Raw genomic sequence first — 23,063 nt, 5'->3', positions numbered from 1 at the left:
TTCAAACACTGGAAGATACACAGATGACCTAATTATTGAACATATCAAAGATGACCTTTAGAATACCTTTGATTTCTATGTTAAACAGATGGCAAGATGATGAATTTTATTAGAAAATTTAAATCTCAAAAAAAATCAAAAAAATTCTGGAATATCAATTGCAAATATTGAAATTAAGATGTCAATGGGAGGATTTAACAGCAAAATGGGCACAGCAACAAGAAATTTAGAGAATTAGGAGGCAGATCAATAGAAAATACCCAGAGAGAATCATGGAGAGTCAAGAGGATGAAACATTCAGAAAAGACCATAAAATATACTTGATATATATGATAAAAATATATTTGATATATGATATAATGATATCATATATATATAATATATATGATAAAAATGTGTATGTGTGCACGCCTCAGAGAGGTTAGAGAAAGGATGGAAAATTTAAGCAACTATTGGGCTAGACATTTCAAAACTGAAATAAGACATGAACCACGGATTAAATAGATTCATTTTACTTGGAGTTCAGGCAGAATACATGTGTTCTCTTCCTTTTTATAAAAGCAATAATATTAAATATGGTATAAGTTAAATATATGTAAAACTAATATGCAAGGTAATAATAATACAACATTTGCAAAGATAGGGAAATGGATTAGAGGGCTCTGAAGCAGCACTTTCCAATGGAATTGTTAGCATTATGTAAGTGTACTATTGTGCCCTGTCCAAGAGGGCAGACACAGCCATCTGTGCCTATTCCTACTAAGCACTAGTAATGTTGCTAACACAACTGAGAAACTGAATTTTTTACTTTATTTAATTAAATTCAATTTACATTTAAATGGCCACATTGGCTACTATATTGAACACTGATATTTAAATCTAAAGATATGTGCATTATCTTGGAAGAGGTAAAAGTACTAATTCATACTAAATTGTTAAAAAAAAATTAAGGGTGCAAATTTTGCTTTTTAGGATAACCAGCAAAAGAATATTAAAATAATTAATAACTAATAAGCCAATAGAAGATAAACAAATTTAAAAATTGTTTATTCCAAAAAATGCAAGAAATGATAGAAAAGGGAACAGGAAACTTGATAATACACAAAATAATTTGCAATGCGGTAGTTATAAATCTTAATAATAAAATTAAATTGAAATTAATCAAATACTACCATTAGAATATCAAATTGCAGAGTCTCTTATCTGGTCTAGTACTAAAATGGCTTATTTATACTTAATTTGTAATTAACATGTAATTTTTATGAGTTTTGTTTAACTTAGAAATCTCAGCCTTGGGATTGTGATATTATCAACAATCACAATAATTATTTTTTCCATTATACTCCAATACTAGATCTTCTGCCATATTTTTATAAATCTTTTCATTTGCATTTCACTTTCCTTAATATATACATATATGTATGTGTTCTTTCATAAATATGAGACAGTATCTTTGTAACAAGCCTTTTGCCTTCTTGTATTTTTTTTTCAGAGATGAAATCTCACCCTGTTGCCCAAGCTGGAGTGCAGTAACCTGTTCATAGCTCACTGCAGCCTCAAACACCTGGGCTTAAGTGATTGCCCCACCTCAGCCTCCTGAGTTGCTGGGACTATAGGCATGAGCCACCATGCCAAGCACCCTCCCTGCATATTGCTTTACCAATATTTTATGCATATAATTTGTAGAATGAATAACCGAATTACCATGACACAATTAACGTCAATGTTTATAGATAAAAATAAAGTAAAATATAGTTAACATTTATACAATTCAGAATATTAATTAGAGTTTGAAAAGTCACATGCAATTCTATTGCTGCTATTTAGAGGCATTTTAGTGTTATTCACTCACTTTTCAATTTAATGGAGACAGATAATATTGGTTTCTGTTGTTTTCAAAAGTACATAAAGACATATTATACTTTACTATATTTTTTTCTCAAAGATAATTTCTGGTATTATTATAGTACTTTACAAACTTCATAGAGCCTACGGTATATTGTCTTACATATTTGTCACACTAGCTCAATAAAAATGAAAGTAGATATAAATCTCTCCATTAGATAGTGACAAATTAGGTGACTAATTAGGCCCAAGATAGTGACTAATTAGGCCCAAAATCCTGATCACCTAATTCTTAATATATTTGTTCTTCCCTTTTCTCTAATCAAATTCAGAACTGGAAAAGAGAAATTAAAAAGTAAATAATCAGAAATAAAAAAGAGTTCTACTAGAATGTCAGATACTATAGTGATTTTTCAATTAGATTTTTCAATTAGAATATTTGCTTTAGCTGAAAATTTATATTAAAAAGCTAAATGATGTCTCTCTGTGAAAGAAAATTTCAAAGTTCAAACAGTACATTTTCCTGATTCAAATTTGCTGTATATTTTAAAGTAAAGTTGTCAAGCTTCATATCTTACTAAGTCTGCAATGAACCCACTGGAATAATTCTCTGACTTTGAGTAGTTTTAACATTTAGTTCATCCTTCCTTTTAATTGTCCTATCACAAGGCATTTGTGAATAACATTTCTATATAATAAAATTCAATATACAAAAATGCCAAGTGAAATGTAATGGTCTTTGGTCAGCTACCAAAAAGATAACTTTTAATTTATTTGCATTCCAATAAACCACAGAGGTGTTTTAAGAACACAACTATAAACAAGGTTTTTGTTTTAAAATTAACATTTGTGTATACATAAGAAATCCATATTTCCTATCCCATGAAAATAAAGTATAATAAAATATACACAATTCTTAGATTCTTTTTGGTCATTCAAAGTAGGAGAGAAGGAAGGAAAGGAGGGAGGGAGGGAAGGAGGAAGCAAGGAAGGAAATAAATTATGGCTGCCTCCATGAAATGAGAATGCTTCTAAACACAGTGTTAATCCCAAACCTAGGCCCAAACTTATTTTGAGAACCAACACATTGTTCCTTGAGTTTTTTAATAAAGACTTTGCCAATATAACAAAGCAAATCACACCTATCGGGTGCCCAGAGAGGGGAGAAAAATGAGGATTTGCCTCTTTATGTTTCAAATGGAGCTCTACATTACAGACAATTATTTTTGCCATTATTACTTTTAAAATTATTTTTAATCACACATCTGTTCATTTTGTTCTTTCACAGAAATGAGCCCAAGATTTTAAAAATTTTACTTCTAAAGTTCTGAAGTAGTTAAAAGCTAATTAATTTTATAGGAACATAGCAGTGATTCTGTGGATTACATTTGCCTTTATATATTAAAGCCAGATAGTTAATAGGTCAAGCCTCTTCAAGTTCTAAAAAGGCCAATTTTTGTTAAAGGCAAGACTATATAATTACCATTTAAATGCTGCAGAAATATTGGAAAGGATTCTTCCACCATCATCAAATTTATATCACCATTAAAGATGCTAACTTTTCATTTCATCTTCACATTTGCAAAATAATTAGGTTTTGCCTTGAGGAGTCAACAATTCAAAAATCTTTAAGAATGGTACGAACTTCTGTTAATGTAACAGACTTCTGTATAATTGTCTGTTGGAAAGAAGTAAGTCATATTGTGAAGAACTTAAAAATACAAAACAATTTATAACAGGAAAGATTTAGAAATTAATTTTAACCTAGTGAATCTAAGTTTTGAATACATATTTGACTAGATGATGCTATGCAGGCAAAGAATCATATTGTCACTGATTTATTATATTCATCTTTAATTTTAAGGGAGAAGTAACTGCTTTATTATTTTGTAGTTATTTTTAATCATTACAGAATCATTACAGAAACCTAAATTTCCACAATATAATCACTTTGTGGTGCATTTAATTTCATGTTGATCTCTCCCTGCTTCCATTACTTAGGCAGATTTAAACACACACACACACACACACACAAACACACATGCACACACATACAACACTGCATGAACATGGGGTTGCAGATATCTCTTAGAGATACTGATTTTCAATTATTTTGTATATATACCCAGAAGTGAGACTGTAGGATCATGTGGTAGTTCCATTTTTAGTTTTTTGAGGAACCTCCATACTATTTTCCACAGTGGCTGTGGAAAATAAAATAGTACAACACTATTTACAGCCAAAATAGTTGGCTCTACATTACCAACAATGTCAAGGTGTGTAGACAGTTTCTTGAGCTTGGTTTTCTAGCCTCAAGATAGTAAATACAGAAGCGTTTAAAAGCCAAGTCTGAGATTCCTTACAAAAACTTTTGACAAACAAATTTATGAAGACCAATGGTAAATCAACATTCTTACACCATGTAAATTATCAGGTCAAATCTATCGAGAACGGTCTTGTTTTGTGACCAAAAATAATTTATCTCTCAGATTATTTTGATCACTGGGGGAAGACGATAGGGGAAATTTTGTTCTTCCCTGAAAAACTATGCACTCTCTACAGCACACCTATCTTTAGTTATCCAATCTTGATTCTATAGGAAGTAATTTATAATCTGTAAATTTTAGATAACTGATAGTAATGTAGAATAATTCTTGTTTATAGTGGTGTAAATAAATTCTGTCAGATGGAACAAAAACTTTACATGTTCATTTTACTATTCCTGATTTATAAATGTGTGTGTTCATGTGATTCACCTTTCATTGTGTTATAACATCCGCCTAGTTCTATAATAAGCTAACTAAAATCTGTAACATGTTTATTTTTTGTCTGTATTAAGGTAATAATTTTACCCTTTTCTGAAAACTACCTTTTAGCAAATGCATTAGTACCCTGCTGTGCTTAGACATTAAACAAGATCAGCACATAGAATGCTTGGCTTGGCATGATCACAATGAAGAACAAGAGTGGCAGCAGCAGGGCCATCAGTCAATTATACTCCTAGCAGCAAGAGATCTGAGTAGCACATTTTCAAGGCCATCATGTTATACAAATATATTTAAGTAAATGAAATTGTTCCATTATAAAATGTGTCATATTTCAAAAACCAAGTTCAAATCCCAATAACCTATTATTAACCTAAAATAAATGTGAAGTATTACAGAAGAATTAATAAGTATCATGTATAAAATGTCTTTCGAGGTGTTACTAAATGTATGCTATTTAAACAAAATAAATAAATTTTATTTCTTCCTTCTAAAAGATATTTATTCTGGAAAGTAAGCTATGAAGATGTAAAAATAGTACATATTTTCTGTCTGTATCCAGTTTTTAAAAAAAATAACTATATAATTCACAGAAAATATAGAAAGATTACAATTATTTCCAAAATTGTAGGACTTCTATTGATTGTATTACTGAGGTCTGTAACAATATCTTTAGTTAATTATTAGCATGACTTATTGACTATTCTTTGCCTATTGCTACACACTATAACCAACTTCTTGCAGCAAAAATCCAAAATTAACTTTTTCTTTACCTATAAAGAGACTGATTTTTAAAAAAATATCATATTAATAATATATTTTAAATTTTTTATTTTAATCATTATAGATATATAATAGTTGCATATATTTATGGGGTACATGTTATGTTTTGATATAGGCATACGATGTTTAATAACCAAATAAGGGTAATTGGGGTATCCATCACCTCAAGCATTTATCATTTCTTTGTGTTGGGAACATTCCAGTTCCACTCTTTTAGTTATTTTAAAATATACAATAATTTATTTTGACTATAGTCACTCTGTTGTTCTATCAAATATTAGATCTTGTTCATTTTATGTAACTATATATTTGCACCCATTAATCATCTCCACTTTATTCCCCCTCCCTGTTACCTTTGCACCCTCTGGCAACTGTTGTTCCACTCTCCAGCACATAGGACATGTCTTTATAGAAAAAGTATAGGGGAAGGTATTGATTCTCCTGAGGCTCGATTCTGATTTACAGATCAAAATATGATCTAAAAAAGACATATTTCATCAATAAAATATCAACATTATAAAAGAAGTATCTTATCTTTAAGAGTTTGAAAAAAGTAATGATATAAAAATATGTAAAAATTATGGATAGCCAGACAGACAAATCACTTTGGCTCTTATTCTAATAATAGATTCAAACTGATCAATATATTACTCAGATAAGCAGAGAGAGATAAGTAATCTACAATGGGAACTGCACATAATAAGCCTATGTTGGCATGGCTTCTATCAGACATTTTCTTCCAGTGAGAATAAATATGAAAACTGGGTAAAGTAGCAAAAAAAAAAAAAAAAAAATTAAAACAGCTTCTTGTAGGCATTAGTAATTTTACCATATCTATACTGAAAACAATTACCCTCAACCCTTACCATATAATATATACAAAAATCAATTCCATATGGATTATAGAACAACATATAAAAAATTTAAAATATATGAAGCTTCTGGGAGACTTCATAGTTGAATATTATCATGAATTCGTGATATAGAAACATTTCTTGGTGTATGAAAAGCAATAATCATAAAAGAAACAACCCATAAATTGAATTTTATTAAAATTAAAGACTTTGGTTTATTATAATCACTATTAGAAGAGTAAAAGGCAAGACATGAATGGAAGAAGAAATGTGCTTTAACTACTAACATATCTGACTAAGGACTCATATCCTATATATGTAAAATATTCTTACAAATCAATAGGGAAAGAACAAGCAATGCAATTTTAAAAAATGTTCAAAAGACTTGAATGGGCACTCTATAAAAGAGGATGCACCATGGATAACAAACATATGAAAACGTGCGAATATTCAGTGTTCTTCAGCAAAATGCAAATTAAAAGCACATATGATCTTCAATTACAAATTCAGATGAACTCCTATATTTAAATCTCCATATCTATAAAACCAATTGTTTTCAAGGATGTGCAACTATCAAGTACTGCTGGCAGGAGTGCAACTTTGGAATACTTTTCTTCATTGTCTACTATGTACCAAAAGAATTTATTTGGTCTTACCAGTACTTTCATTTAAGTAAATGAATTGAAATATGATACATTTTAAGCAGTATTTAGCAGTACAAATATTCAACAACTATAGAATGACAAATTGTCACATTTGCATATAATACTATACTGCAATGAGGAATTATTTCTATAGTCAAAAGCATGGATGTATCTCTCAGACATGTAAAGCAAAAGAAGATGCAAAAGATTTTGTATAATATGATTCTAACTTATATAATTTTCAAACAGGCAAAAGTAATCTAGGATGGTAGTAGTTAGGATAGTGGCTACAACTGAGAAAGTAATGACCAGAGGAGAGGCATGAAAGAAACTTTTAGGGTGCTGTATTTTCTACTTGGTGTTCTCTAAGCTTCTTAGATCTGTTGTTTAGTGTCTGTCATTAATTTTGGAAAATTCTTACCCATTATAACCTCAAATATTTCTTCTATTTCTTTTTTTCCTTTCTTCTCCTCTATGGTACACCTTTCTAATTTTCTCCACAATTTTTAAATATTCCGATTTTTTTCATTATTTTTTCTCTTTGCTTCCCATTCTGGGAAGTTTCAATTGATATATCTTCAAGCTCACACATTCTTTCCTTGGCACTATATATATATATGTATATATATATACATATATATACACACACACACACATATATAGTGTCTATTATTTTGTCTGTCTCTCTCTCTATATATATATAATGTGTGTATATACACACACATATATATATGTTCTACTGATTAGCAAGGCATTTCTCATTTTTCTCTTAGTGTTTTTGATTTCTAGCATTTCCTTTTAATTTTCCCCTAGAGTCTCCACCTCTCTGCTTACATTACCCATTTGTTCTTGCATGTGACCCACTGAAATTTTCAGTAAAAAACCTTCTCTATCTCTCTCTAGTTTGTGGGGAATTGTTTTGTCTGGTAACCTCAGTTCTCTGATGAATCAAGAAAAGTTGTGGATCTTCGGCTTTTTCAGATTTTTCTTTGTTGTAAGGATGAGAATGATGACTTCCAAGGTTTTAACATGTCAAACCAGAACCAAGAGTATATGAGAATTATAGTTGTCTGATGTTCTCACCTTCATTTGGTATCATCAGTTTTTTTAAGATATCCGTACTTTAATATAATCCAACAGGTGAGTTTTTTTGTTTCTTTCTTCTCCCACTGACCATTTTCTGGATTTACTTCGACCCCTTAATATAATTTTCCACCTGCCTCCTTCTTGAATGATTGCCTATGACAGATGCATGTTCTTCTCTAAGCCTTTATACCTTGTTCTCTAGCAGGAAAGCTGGTGTGCATTGGCAACATGTACAGTCAGTATCACCTTAGACAAAGAATTCATCACACAAGTAATTATGTTGTCATATTTCCTAAGTAACACTAGCTCCTGTAATAATCCACTAATTAGCCACTGTTCTGGGTCACACTCACAGAAAGTTACCTACGAATAACAGAGAAACTCAACCTACCCAGATTCTAGCAAACATAAGCTCTGTAACCTAAGGCTAGTAACTTCTCAGATCTTCAATTTTCTCAACTAAAAAATGAAAATCATGATATGATTCTTGAAGTATCTGGGAGAAAATAATATATACTACACACCTGATCAAGCACCCAGTGTTCAATATTGCCATTTTTTAACTCATAAATAAGTGGCAGCTATTTTCTTATTATAGCTAACTTTCATTGGCGCTTGCACATACTGCCTTTAATTGACAATGGGTAAAAGACTTCAAGGTCATACTCAGAGTTTTATAACATATCTACCCTTGAGTTTACTAATTTTCCCACAGTCCTAGGCCAGCAGCAGTATTCTCTCTTCCACAGAGACAAATCTAGGCTCTCTTTTAAAAGGTAACACTTCCTTATTTCCCTCTCCACAATGAAATTGTCTTCCACTTTTGTACATGGTTAAGACAAGACTTTTCAGTCTTCTTTTATGCTACTGAAAACACACACAAGTTTTGTGACTTCCATTTGCGCTCCATGGTGAACAGGGAACATCTGTTCTCCCTCACTTGCCATAGTCTTTCTTAGAGGCACTTCCAGTAGCATGCACCACCATTCAATGGACTCTCTTTAATGTCATCTTTGTGGTGACTAAGTGTCAGAAAGATTCACCCTGTTTGGATCTTTCTATACTTTTCTCTCTAACAGGCCAAAACCCAGCAAATTCACAAACAAGAAGCATATCCCATTTCCAATTCTATGACCATGACAATTTCCAGCCATTCAAATGAGGCGTGAGCAACCCTTGAATTTCACTTTAGACAATGAGCATTAATTGCAATAAATATTGCATGATCACTCATTTGGCACTACTATACTTTGAATGTTTGTTTCCCCTCCAAAATCCATGTTAAAACTTAATACTCAATCTAACAGTGTTAAGAAGTGAGACCTCTAGGAAGTTATTAGGTCATGAGTGTTCCATCCTCATAACTACATTAAAGCCCTTATAAAAGGGTTGAGGAAACTAGTTAGGCCCTTTTGCCCTTCCCTCTCTTCCATCATGTACAATATAGCATTTATCCCCCCCGCCGCCCCACCAAGAGGACACAGCCTTGAAGGTGCCATCTTAGAAGCAAAGACTGGATGCTTACCAGACACCAAAACTGTTTATGCCTTGATCTTAGACTTCCAAGCCTACATAATTGTAAAAAATAAATTTCTGTTCTTTATAAATTACCTAGTCTTTGGTATTTTGTTATAGTAGCAAAAAGAAAGAAAGATAGGCACTTAATTCACACATAACCCTATACTGTTGCTTTTCTGTCTGAGGTCTGGTACCTTAAGGACTATAACCACTTATTACATGTCTTTATGTTCCTACAATTGCTAACATAAAAAAAATCATATAATAGCTGCTCAATTAGTATTGTGCTAAATTGTTTAATAAAATAAGACATAAATCTGCAAACCTAAAATTCATTACACCTCGGTAATGTGACCTTGAGTTTAGTTAATGTTCTTTACTCATAAAATATCCCCAATGTTTTGGTTATCTGAGGCTATATTTTTTGAAGAATAACCAGGTATCTTCATGGACATATTTTTTGAATATATATAAAATAAGTGCAAATATTTATTAGTTACTGAATATGTACCAAGCCCTCTGCTAAGGGTTTCATATATATTTGCTCATAAATTGTTGCAACAACCCTATAAAGTAGCCTTTACGATTATCATTGCAGATGGAAAAACTAAAATTTTTAAGTAACTTGACAAATATCACTCACGTATCAAGAGGCAAGACCAGAGATCTGATTTCAGAGCTTATTACCCCTGACTGCCTTACTGATTATTATGCTGCCTCCTGATTCAATGTATTCCATTATGTTTGAATGTATCAAATACATACATATCTAGTGTGGTCCTTTCAAAAAGGAACTTTTTTTCCATTGCTAAAATATCCTGAATGAAATATTGCTGCATACTGTTCCGTAATAGCAGTCTTCGCAAATAACCACCTGAAAATTCTATCAATAGGTCAGCCCTTGCAAAAACCCACTTGACCACTTAGAGTCAGCAATGTGTTAACATGACTGAGAATTTGTCTGTCTCCCACTCAGATCCAATCAAGACCCCACTGATCTAAAGGATGTTTAACTATAAGACCTGGAATCATGGCTGCCACAGACTGCCAGAGTAGTGAGATGGCAGAGAGGGGAATATTCACCCAAGGTTTCTCCATGTGCTCTACAACCCTGCACTCAAGTGTGCTCTGGGGACCACCAGCATCAGCATTACCTGAAATTTTATTAGAAATGAAGAATCTCAGGCCCCTCCTAGATATACTGAATCTTCATTTTGTCAAGGTCCCAAGTAATGTGAATGCTTATTAAATGTTGATGAGTACTGTTCTATTGACAATAACTGAAGTAGTAGGTAGTTCTTCAGAGAACCCTTAGAGCATGGAACACTGTCAGCATTAGCTCCAAGGAAGTGGGTAAGTTATAACAGTGGTCACCAACATTTTGACCATGCACCACAATTAGCATATTTTAGCATAAATGACTAATTTCTGAATATTTTTTATTAATTAGATACTTGTATTATTGCAATATATTTTGTACATTATACAAATATGCACAAAGTAGAAATAGAAAAAGATGAGATAAAGTAATAAATAATATCTTAATATTTTAAGTAGTTATTTTAATGGTACAAAAATATTTCTCTTTCACTAAAATAATTGATAATATATTATTATGTGTACATGTGTCCAAACTTACATGATAATAACATTAGTATGATAAAAATAAGCAAACATTCAGAATTTTTTAAATTACTTGTTTAAGATTGTGATGCAGCCATTTAAAGACATGATTCTAAATTCAGTTTGTTTCTATATTTAATTAACTGACTGCCATATCTGAGATATACAAGTAAAAAAAATATAAAAGATACAATGTATAATATTAATACAATATATAATTGTGGTAAGGATAATGAATAATGTTATTGGATATAAATCTCTATTTCAAAGCATCTTAATTTATTTTGAGCACAAAGTTATTGTAAAATTGATTATATTATTAGTATTTTTGGACTATAATGCAGATAATGAAAAACAGTGCTTGGAAGAGAAATGTGCAATCTGACCTTTTCTTTTTATTTGTTTGCTTTATTAGTATTATCCTCAATGTGAAGTCTTACTATACGAAATCTGTGAAGTCACTTGTTGATTTTGTATATCTATAAATCCACCTAATAGAGCATTTATAAACTGTAATATTTGCAAGCTGTTGAAACCAAGTAAGCAAGTGTGGGTTATACCCCCATCTGAAGACTGGGGAGCTCCTGCCCTTTCATCCCAACTTACCTCACATAGTATATGAGAGACATAATCATCTGTAATACATACCCAGAGGGGATGACAGTGTCCCTTCATATATTTTATTTATTTTTTTATTTTTATTTATTTTGAGATAGAATCTCATCTGTAGCCCTGGCTAGAGTGCAGTGGTGTCATCCTAGCTCAACACAACCTCAAACTTTGGGCTTAAGCACCAGCCTCCCAAGTAGCTGGGACTACAGGCACAGGCTACCATGTCTGGCTAACTTTTTCTATTTGTTTCATAGAGGTGGAGTCGCACTCTTGCCCAGGCTGGTCTTGAACTCCTGAGCTCAAGTGATCCTCCTGCCTTGGCCTCCCAGAGTGCTAAGATTACAGGCATGAGTCACTGTGCTTGGCCTCTTCATACATTTTATAGCAGTGAGATTTAGTTTACTTCTTAAGTTTTCTTTTAAAAATAAATATATCTGGAAGCTCTAATAGATTTTTTTAACCTACCAATACACATCCCATTTTTGAGACACTGAGTTGAACCCTCCCAATGCTAGAAGGAAAGAAAGGCAAGGAGGACTGAGCCAAAACATTGCTGGGTGGGGGAATGGGACAATTTTTATAAAGCAGCAGGAATGTAGAGCACCAGTGAAGAAGTGCAGCAAAGAAAGTAACAAAGAGTCATAACTCAAGGCCAATAAGTCCACAGAAAGTCCTGTCCTTTCAATCTGGGAGGAAATCCTCTGGGAAACAGGATTGGTAAGAATGGGAATTGAAACAGACCCCAATCAACATATGGAAGTACAGATGGAGAGAAGAATGAAAAACTCTCCAGGACATAAAGGTATTATACTTGAAGAAGCCCAGTAGCTTGGGCCCCCTCAGAGAGGCAAAAGGAAGAGCTGCCATGTGATACTTTCAGTGAAATAAATTGGGTCTAACTCCTCAGGCAGGGAGCAAATAAATACTTTCTATCTCTGTTATTGAGCAGCAAGACTCAAACCAGTTGGCAGGTAACAAGAGCCCACTGTACATTTGTGAGATAAGAACACACTGTGCCCTATCTCCCCTCTAGAAGCTTCAAACCTCTTTAGGAAGAACAGACAAACATACAGAGAAAATAAGACAACAAACAGATCACTATAAAATAATATTCACAATTCATCAAGTATCTACCGTATGCCAGGAAGAGTGTTAGCTGCTTTACAATATAATGAAATTATACATCAACTCAATGAGGTTCATGTTGTTATATTATAGATAAACAGAACCCAGAGAGGTTAAGCAACCTGCTAAAGGCCATATCCACACAGGCACAAATTGGCAAACCTGATATGTAAATCCAATAAGTGGATCATTTCCTTGCTCATATATAGCAAGTAGTTATGTGAGTTACTGATACAAAATTAGCCATCAAAAAAAGTGTCATAGAAAGCAAATGCTATAGGAATTGTAATACATGAGAGGTTTTGTTTATATTATTGAAGAATGTGATTATTACGTGTTAAATAAGAAGAAAAAACACCCTAATATATATGCAAAGAATCTTCACTGGTCTTTTCTGATCTTGCTTTTTATGGGACACATATTGCCAGCATGGATGATGTATTGAACAGCCAGGAGCTGGTGGTCAATTTTGGGTTTACTATGAACCCCTGGACTCAATGGCTCTACATTTCTTTACTTCCCAACGTGTGCAAGGATAAAATTAATGGTGTAAGACTAATGCTGGCATAAATTTCCAGCCACTACTTGGCTATTTGCAAGCTGCTTGTCACTATACATTGAGTTTACTCACCCCAACTCCTTTTCTTATTATCCACCACCAACTATTTCTTTATGACTTTGTGCTTCATAAGAGAAACACAGCAAACTGGAACAAATTCATGGAGTTCTCCTCTGCACTCCAGATGGTTGATGTGTGCCAGGTTTGAGAAATCCAGTAAATTAATGGATGCATGCTGCTAAATATCTCCTTAATCATTCCCCTACAGAATGACCTTGAGAGTCGCATCTAAAACCTGGTCATAATTTACATGGTATTCATTCAAAGAGAAAACGTTTTCATCTCAACAATTAGAGTTTATGCTCTTGAAACTCCATAATCAACAAAACTAAATTATGAGATAAATATCTTGAGAATAAAAAGACAAAAAATGTGGTTGAGTTTTCATCCCTGGAGTAGTATGGTCTTAGTGCTTTAATGTAATAGCATCATCCAGTTAGGTTTTAAGAAACTAGCTTCAATAGTACTATTTTCAAAGATATATTTGAATGTACTCCATATCTGTGAGATATTTTGTTCAGTTTAAAAACTGCACTTTTGACAAATGAGAGTACTTTTATAAGAAATAAGGAATCTGGAAATAAAATGTTATAATAAATAATTATAATACATAAAATAAATTAAAGACCAATTAGTCTGGAAAAAAGAACATTGATGGGAGAAATATTCTTTGAACATTTGCATGTCACTTCCAATGACTTCAACCCCCACACAAACCATCATCTTCTTTCATGTTCAAGCTTACCTTTTATGTTAGGCCTTCATACTCCTGCCTGCATTGGGAATAGCTGCTCTAAGCAGAGGCTTTTTTCTTGTTGAAGGGTTTCTTGACATCCAACTTACCTGTGAGGGTTAGGAATCCCTTTCTCCAGTTTCTATAAGAACTCTGAATATGTTCTCACCATGGCATTGATCAAATTGGCTAATGATTCTTAATTTGACTTGCTCACTTTTCACAAGCAGAGATTTTTAATATCATATCTACACTTAGAATCTGATACAAACTTTGGTCATTAGATATGTGATAGATGAATGAATGAATGAATGAATGCCATAAAGAAGGAAAGTAGCCTTGCACTCTGTCACTCTCATGTGTCCTTCAGCCAATGGGTAGAAAGATAGGATTGCCAGATTTAGCAAGTAAAATTTGAGAATGCCCAGTTAAACCTGAATTTCAGATAAACAACATTTTTTTAGCATAATTATGTTTGAAATATTGTATGTCTATCTTGTATTTTTTCTGGCAACCCTAAAAATATAAAGGTACAGATTCAGATTTCAGCTCAACATAAGAAAAAAAAATGGCTCCTATAACAGTCAGGCATGATGCAGACAATTTTTTTAAGGAAGCACATCTCCAGAACTTATTGTTTAAGCATAGGATAGATATCAGAAGAGCTGTGGAAACATCCTTGCATCTGGTAAATCTTTTCTTGTCCTTTCTTATTAAGCAGGACATTTTGATAAAATTTGCAAACTTCTTAGTAACCATGCTACTTATACTGCATGGCAATCTACAAGAAATTTTCATTGTTATTAACAAACTTATATATTTGGCTTCTTCCTATACTTTTTTTTAAAGTTAAATATAGAAGATCCAATGAAATTTTAATTTCAGATAGTAGAGTTTTTGTTGCTGTAATCCTGTTTCATGTTTTCTACTTGGATCTGTGGTTTAGTGTCTCATTAATTTTTGAGGGTTCTTAACCATTAGTAGTTCAAATATTTCTTCTGTCCCATATCTTTCTTCTTTTGATATTCCAATTACACATATGTTATGACTTCCAATATTGTCCCACAGTTCTTTTTTTTTATTTTAGCGTATTATGGGGGTACAAGTGTTAAGGTTACATATTATTGCCCATGCCTGCCCGCCCCTCTCGAGTCAGATCCTCAAGCATGACCATCCCCCAAACGTTGCACATCTCACTCATTGTGTTTGTATATACCCATCCCCTCCTCCCCCCTCCCTCCTGCCCAACACCCGATAAATGTTATTCCTATATGTCCACTTAGGTGCTGATCCGTTAATACCAATTTGCTGGTAAGTACATGTGGTGCTTGTTTTTCCATTCTTAAGACATTTCACTTAGCAGAATGGGTTCCAGCTCTATCCAGGAAAATATAAGAGGTGCTATATCACCATTGTTTCTTAAAGTTGAATAGTACTCCATGGTATACATATACCACACTTTATTAATCCACTCATGAATTGATGGGTACTTCTTGAATATTCTATTATGTTTTTTTTCTTCTTTAAATTTCATTTTAAAAGCCTGGGGGATGGGAATACTTGTAGCTCTGAGTTGGGCAGTGCAAAGGCAATATATGTAACCAAAATGTTTGTATCCCTATAATATTCTGAAATTTTAAAAACAACAAAACAAAAACAAAAACAGAAAAAGTTTTGATTCACCTATCTTCACCATCACTGATTCTTTTCTCAGCTGTGTTGCATCTACTGTAGAGCCCATCCAAGGCACTCTTCATTTTTGTTAATCTGTTGTCAATTTCTATCATTGTCTTTTGACTATTCCTTTTGGTTTCCACCTTTTTTTTTTTTTTTTTTTTTTTGAAACAGAGTCTAATTTTGTTGCCTGGGCCAGAGTGCTGTGGCATCAACCTCAAACTGCTGGGCTCAAGCAATCCTCCTGCCTCAGCCTCCCGAGTAACTGGGACTACAGGCATGTGCCACCATGCCCAGCTAACTTTTTCTATATATTTTTAGCTGTCCAATTAATTTCTTTCTATTTTTAGTAGAGATGGGGTCTCACTCTTGCTCAGGCTGGTTTCAAACTCCTAACCTTGAGCAATCCTCCCACCTCAGCCTGCCAGAGTGCTAGGATTACAGGCGTGAGCCACCGTGCACAGCCAGTTTCCACCTTTCTGATTACACTACCCATGTTGCCTTGTCTACTATTTCCCTTAGAAAGCTTAATATATTAACCACAGTTAATTTAAATTTTCTGTCTAATTATTCCAACACTAATAACATATAACAGCAGAGTTTGGTTCTCATGCTTGCTTTGTTTGTACGGTACATTTATATAGCCAACTGAGAGTCTCCAACTCACATTTTCTTTCTCATTTCCCTAACTTTAAAAAGTGCTGATTATTCTTCCTTTCAAATTATCACATATATATATATATATATATATATACTTCATATCATGACTTCATAGCATTCAAGCTATAGGCTTTTCATATAATACATATTATTTCATTTATTTATTTTTTTTATTTCAGGATATTATGGGGGTATAAATATTTTGGTTACATGTTATGACTTTGCCATACCCAGACCATGATTTGAGGCGTGCCTTTTTCCCCTTACAACGCTCACTGTGTCCATTAGTTGGCTTCCTGCATCTGTTAGACTCCTCTTTTGCTTCTTTAAGTAATCATCTTTTGTTAGTTTATAATTCTTTATATTAATTTTCACTGCCAAAATAATGGATGTAATTTTGTTTCTTGATTGAAATCTAACTCACAAAATCATTTAAAAATATTTTAATTAGGAAACAAAATTACATCTATTATTTGGGCAGTGAAAATTAATATAAAGAACTGTAAACTAACAAAAGATAATTAGTAAAAGAAGCAAAAGAAGACTCTAAGAGATGCAGGAAGTAGCTATTACCTTTATGTTTAAAGAGAGTAAGGAAATAAGGAATTTAGGCCAGAGTGGACACCCAAGCCTAAGATTCAGATATATGAGTAGAGGCCATGGCTGCCATGGGAACACGCAGCCCTTTAACAGAGAATAAAGTTGCCAAGGACACAGGCTAAGGCCAAGCTTACCTGTGAAGGCCACTGAATTAAGTACTACCACCAACCACAATCTTCTCCTTCTCCCCCACATACCACACACTAATGTACAAGCTGCCATGAAAAAAACAGCACACTGGAAAAATGAAGTCCTTTTGCCTATGCTAGCCTTGCAGAGTACCTCCACTACTAGCTGGAAAAAACAGAAATGTTTACAGGGTCCATCTATAATATCACAAAACAAAGAATATTAGATTTGGAACTGAGAGGCAATAGATTAATTACTAGCACAGTGATTCTTTTGTCTTTTTCTATGTTTCTATAATGGAGTCTTCTTTTTTTTTTCATTCTGGGGGTTGGGATGGATGGTCTGAAGTATAGAAAAATCTCATCACACCTATGTGAAAATCAGTGTTTTCTTTTTCCTCATGGGTATTCTCGACAATTACAAGTAAATCCAAAGTTTTCGAAAGTATGATGAAAACAAATACTTATACCTTAACCATCACGATATACATTTCCAGGGTATTGTATTCTAAGACTTGCGATTAAAATAATTTCAAAATAATTGTAATTACAATAATTTTAAACTGTAAAACATAAAAAATAGCATTGTTTCTTTGCTTGAGTCCTGTGGTAAGGAAAAAACTAAAAATAGTATTGTATCCTCTCATATGCTTTCAAAGGAGCAGAGCATCCTCATATTTAAAAAATAAATTCTTTTTTTTTCTTTTTAGAAGAAATGCTGCAAATAAAAAATAAATTCTTGATATTCAAGCAGTATACCTTTTTTAGAGTTTGCTAAAGCACTGCTCTTTAAAAAATCTTAAAGCATTTTAATTAATACTATTTTACTAAAAATAGGTGTTTTATTTGATTATGGTTGTTGGTTTTCAGCAAAGAAAAAAAATTTTTGAATGTAATGCTAAGTATAAATTTCATTAACAAGTCAAAGTAAGTCTCAGAGAAATCACTAAGTTTTATTTAAGGTAAGAATTTCTAAAATAAAAGCATTATAAGGAGCAGCAAGAAATAAGAAGAGGCTATGTGGACTTTCTGAAATATTCAATATATACCTTATTTCTTAATAATAATGCTTGTTAAAAAGACATAGTCTAAGTCTAGTCTATCCTACTTTAGACTCCTCATACCACAAACTTAAATCTCTAAGTAGGGCAGTGGATAACAGTCATGAATCAGCTGGTAGGTGTAAATACATGAAAATGTTTTAGAGTATGTGCTCACTGCTATATCTACTGACCTTTTGGAAAGAGTCCATGGTCTGTATGTTTTATGAACAATACTTAAAATAGAAGCTGCTCCTTTAATCTCTGAGACATGTTATGATGCAATCTCACCAATCTGGGACTTTTATTAAACCATTACAAACATCAAAATTGGCATATTCAAGAAGTACATTTTTATATCTTTATGGTAAAAACTCTTTAAAAAGCAATCCAAGAAACTGTCACTTAAGAAACCATCAAAATTATATTACTGAATTAAATGCCACCCTTCTATAACTGAGCAATGACCTGAAATTTAAAATTCTGAATAATAGTTGATCCTGTATTATATTTTCACAAAGGCATCAAATCTTTTATCTAAGTTGTGAAGCACCAATAATGCAAAATAGCCTTATGTCATATTTTTTATTTGTTTCAAACAGGAAGTAATGCAGCATATCTCTATTCAGGATTCTTTATGGTACTTGGCTTAGGACAAAATAAAAGCCTGTGTGTCCATTTTGATTACAAATACTGGGAAGTACAGGCATTAGCTTCGAATTTTTCATTATATTCCTGAGCTTGTGGGTAATGGCTATATTCAATTAATGTTATGGATTTTCAAAAGTAAATTTATAAATTATGGCAACAAAATATTATGAGATCCCAAAAGAAACAAAATCAATAATATTCACACACAGACAAATAAGAAAAATAAGCTAATTATCATCTTAAGGAGTTTATAGCCCAATGAGAAAGTCAGGTAAAAACTCATACTACAATGTTATAGGAGTATAAAAATTCACTAGTTCAAAAGGAAACAGTTAAAAACTGTAAGTAGTTGAATATAAGGAAACTCAGATCTGTAACATTATACAAATGCACATAATTTTTATTTTTCAAGAGTCAAATCAATGTTCTTCTTTTTTGTTAGATTATACTTCCATCTCTAACTGCAAGCACTGATTCATTCATCCAACAAAAATATATAGAACACTTACTATGTAACAGGAAAATAAAGAAAAGCTGTGACTTAGGCTTTTCTGTACCACCCAGAAATTGGTTTGTAAGGCCAATGACATACTGCATTTCCACATGAAAAAAAAAAAATTCTACCAGTTTTTAATTTCAGGCACAAATGAATACTTACATATTCCATGAAAATATATTTCTACTGGCTTTACCTTGTATCCATAAGTTAAATAATTATCTCCAGAAAAGCTATCTTTTTTTTTTTTTTTTTTTTTTGAGACAGAGTCTCGCTTTGTTGCCCAGGCTAGAGTGAGTGCCGTGGTGTCAGCCTAGCTCACAGCAACCTCAAACTCCTGGGCTCAAGCGATCCTCCTGCCTCAGCCTCCCGAGTAGCTGGGACTACAGGCATGCGCCACCATGCCCGGCTAATTTTTTTTTTATATATATATCAGTTGGCCAATTAATTTCTTTCTATTTATAGTAGAGACGGGGTCTCGCTCTTGCTCAGGCTGGTTTTGAACTCCTGACCTTGAGCAATCCGCCCGCCTCGGCCTCCCAAGAGCTAGGATTACAGGCGTGAGCCACAGCGCCCGGCCAGAAAAGCTATCTTGAAATAGAAAACACTTGCCCACTCAGCACAGATTCACAAAGTACAGAAGACAAAAAAATACTCAGAAGTTGTTTATGTGTGACAGATCAAATTCTCAGAATGAAGCAAAATGCAATATATGAAAATCTTTAAGATGTTATTTTAGTTGGAAGGCTGTGATCAGAATATTGCCTTTCTTCAACCAAAGTCCAGCTATTTTTAATGTTCCCTTTGTGCAAAATATTTATAGAAATAGACAAAAGTAAAAATTTTTAAGTGGTAGAATTTGATATGAGAGTAAGATGTTATTCATAGAACCTGTGACCAGGAAATGTGACAAGTTCTCAGGACAGACAGAATCCAGAAACTGGAAAACCCTAGAGTGTTCAGGAGCTCCCTCCCACCAGGCTTTTAAAGCAGGCTTTGCAGAGCTGCTTCATTCTTTTGACTTCTACATGCTCTTAGCTGTAGAAGGCTACTCATGGCTACTTTTCAGCCTCATTGGCATCATATAAGTTCTAGAAAACAGCTGAGTCCAATCACTGACACCAGGTGGGATCATATGGTTCATAGGTAGCTGACAACAAGGATTAATGTTGGAAGTCGGGGGAGGTGGCACAGGTTTTAAAGCAGTGGTCCACAACCTTTTGGGCACCAGGGACCAGTTTCATGGAAGACAATTTTTCCATGGACTGGGGGCTGGGAGGGGTGGATTCGGAATGATTCAAGTGCACTGCATTTATTGTGCACTTTATTTCTATTATTATTACATTGTAATATATAATGAAATCTGAATGGGTAGATTTGTTTGAGTACTGTGATATATACACAATATCTAGAGGCTTTCTATTGCTTTTGCCACAATCAAATTTCTTCCCTGAATACTCCTAACCACACTTCTTGATTGCTAGATAAATCTGTCTGCTGATATCAAAATAAAAATCTCCCACAATTTTTAGTTCCAACATTAAATATAACCTCAGACATTTTTAAGGTAGTTCAGAAATGCTTCCTGTAGGAAAGTCTCTGCTGACTCACCTTAAACTTCCACCACATTCTATAATACCAAACAATTTTCATTATGATGAACAGAAAGTTGGTCCGCTGTCCAGCTCTCAGGTTCACATGTCCACTAAAGAGCTGTCCAAGAAGACTCAAAAGGAATTGTTTTTATCTGATAGGAAAAACAAATTAAGATTATAGATCCAATGCTTCCCCTTTAAATCAGGACAACAGAACTAAGTTCTATTTTGTGTTAATTCCTCTAAACATGAATTTTCTTTGCATTTCCTAGCATTTATACCAATAAAATAACATTGGCTTCATAGTTATCTTGCACAAATGGGATGAATTTATAGGAATGGCATTGTTGAACATTAAACAAAGCAGCTGCTTATATTATCTTTATTTTCTGTAACAATTGAGCTCCGGATTTATTTCTGTCTCATATTGCACTTAGATTTGTTTTACACAGGACATAGAGAAAGTAGAAAGAGTTATCCTTTTCCTTAAAATGTCCCTGGAACTTTATTAATTATTTGCTACCTCAGAAACCTATATCTTCTGCATATAGTCTATTTTTATTATACCCTCTCATGTGCATTTTTCATCCCTTTCTAAAAGTGAGCTTATTGAGGGATGAGATTATATCTTGCCAAAACTATAAACAGCATCTGATCATTTGGAGTTCATACCAAATTTTTTAAAAAATACTGAAGGCTTTTATGAACTGAGCTCTAGGCCAGTCCTGGGAATACAATGATGATTAAAACTCTGCCCACAAAGATATTAAAACAGAGAAGACAGACAAGAAAATAGACAATAACAATAAACTGAACCTTGGTTGAGGCTTCATTTGAATATTAATATTATAATTAAAAATTTTTAATCTTTTAGATTTTGATTCAGGAATTATTTTTATTATACATATTTAGAAGCAGAAAATTCTCCTCAAACATCAACTATTTTTAAAGGAAAATAATCTGTCAGTGGCAGTCTAAATTCAGAAACCAAATGCAGCAGGTTTATCCCTGGTGTTGAAACCTAATATACAAATCTGATAAATGATCATGTTTAATCAATAGCACCATTTAGAGAATATAAGTGTCATTTTTAAAAAATTTAATACATGCACTAGCTGCACTGGCCATAGGCACCCAGAGTTCAAGGATCGGTCAGTATTAAATACTAGCAGAATAATAATCAGAGGGAAAACACACCACATGAAAATTCTTCTATAAGCATTTCAATTCACAAGACAGAAAACTGCATAAATTGCAAAAATTCTTATGAAATATTTCATAATATTAATTACAAAAATATTTTTAAGTAAGAATTTTCTTTGAAAATAACATAAGACACTAAACACAAGCCTATCAAAAATTTAAATACTGGGGAAGCACATTTTATTAATATATCTGCATCATTCGAAGAGTGAAAACTGATTTGTAGGATGTCATTTCCCATCCTCTTGGTGAGTGCCTGCAATTTCTTCCTTACTCTATTTTTAAAATATTTTTTTTTAAGTTTGACTACCTGGAGCCTCAGAACTGAAGCAGGAAAAGCGTAAACTGTATATTTGGCAAGTATGTATAAATTGATGCAGCAGATTAAAAGCAACAAACTCTCCAAATGTAGCTAAGGTATGAACGGAGGAAGAAGATGAAGAAAACGATGACTGCATTCAGAAAGAACCATAAAAGTGGAGCCTGTTATCATGGCCATCAGGCCCCAGGGGTCACCACAGGCATTTCTGTTTCACAGCCCCAGTCAGTAACTTCTGCTCATAAGGGAGGTATGAATGCATCAAAATACAGTATATGCTTTGTTTAAGGGGAAAAGGGAGTGTCTGATATAATTCAGGTATATTTCTATTGTAATAGTATAATGCACTAAAAATGTTGGGAATACAAAAAAAATTATATTCACATGGAAAACTCATTTTAATGTGCTATTTAATTTTATAACAATATTTGAAACATAATTTCTATAAAATGATATTTTCACTTGTTAAGCGTTAGTATTTGTCCTTTAG

The sequence above is a fragment of the Microcebus murinus genome, chromosome 9 (genome assembly GCF_040939455.1).
Source record: "Microcebus murinus isolate Inina chromosome 9, M.murinus_Inina_mat1.0, whole genome shotgun sequence".
Taxonomy (NCBI): Eukaryota; Metazoa; Chordata; class Mammalia; order Primates; family Cheirogaleidae; genus Microcebus; species Microcebus murinus.
The sequence above is the reverse complement of the archived record's forward strand: the minus strand, read 5'-3'. Positions refer to the sequence as shown.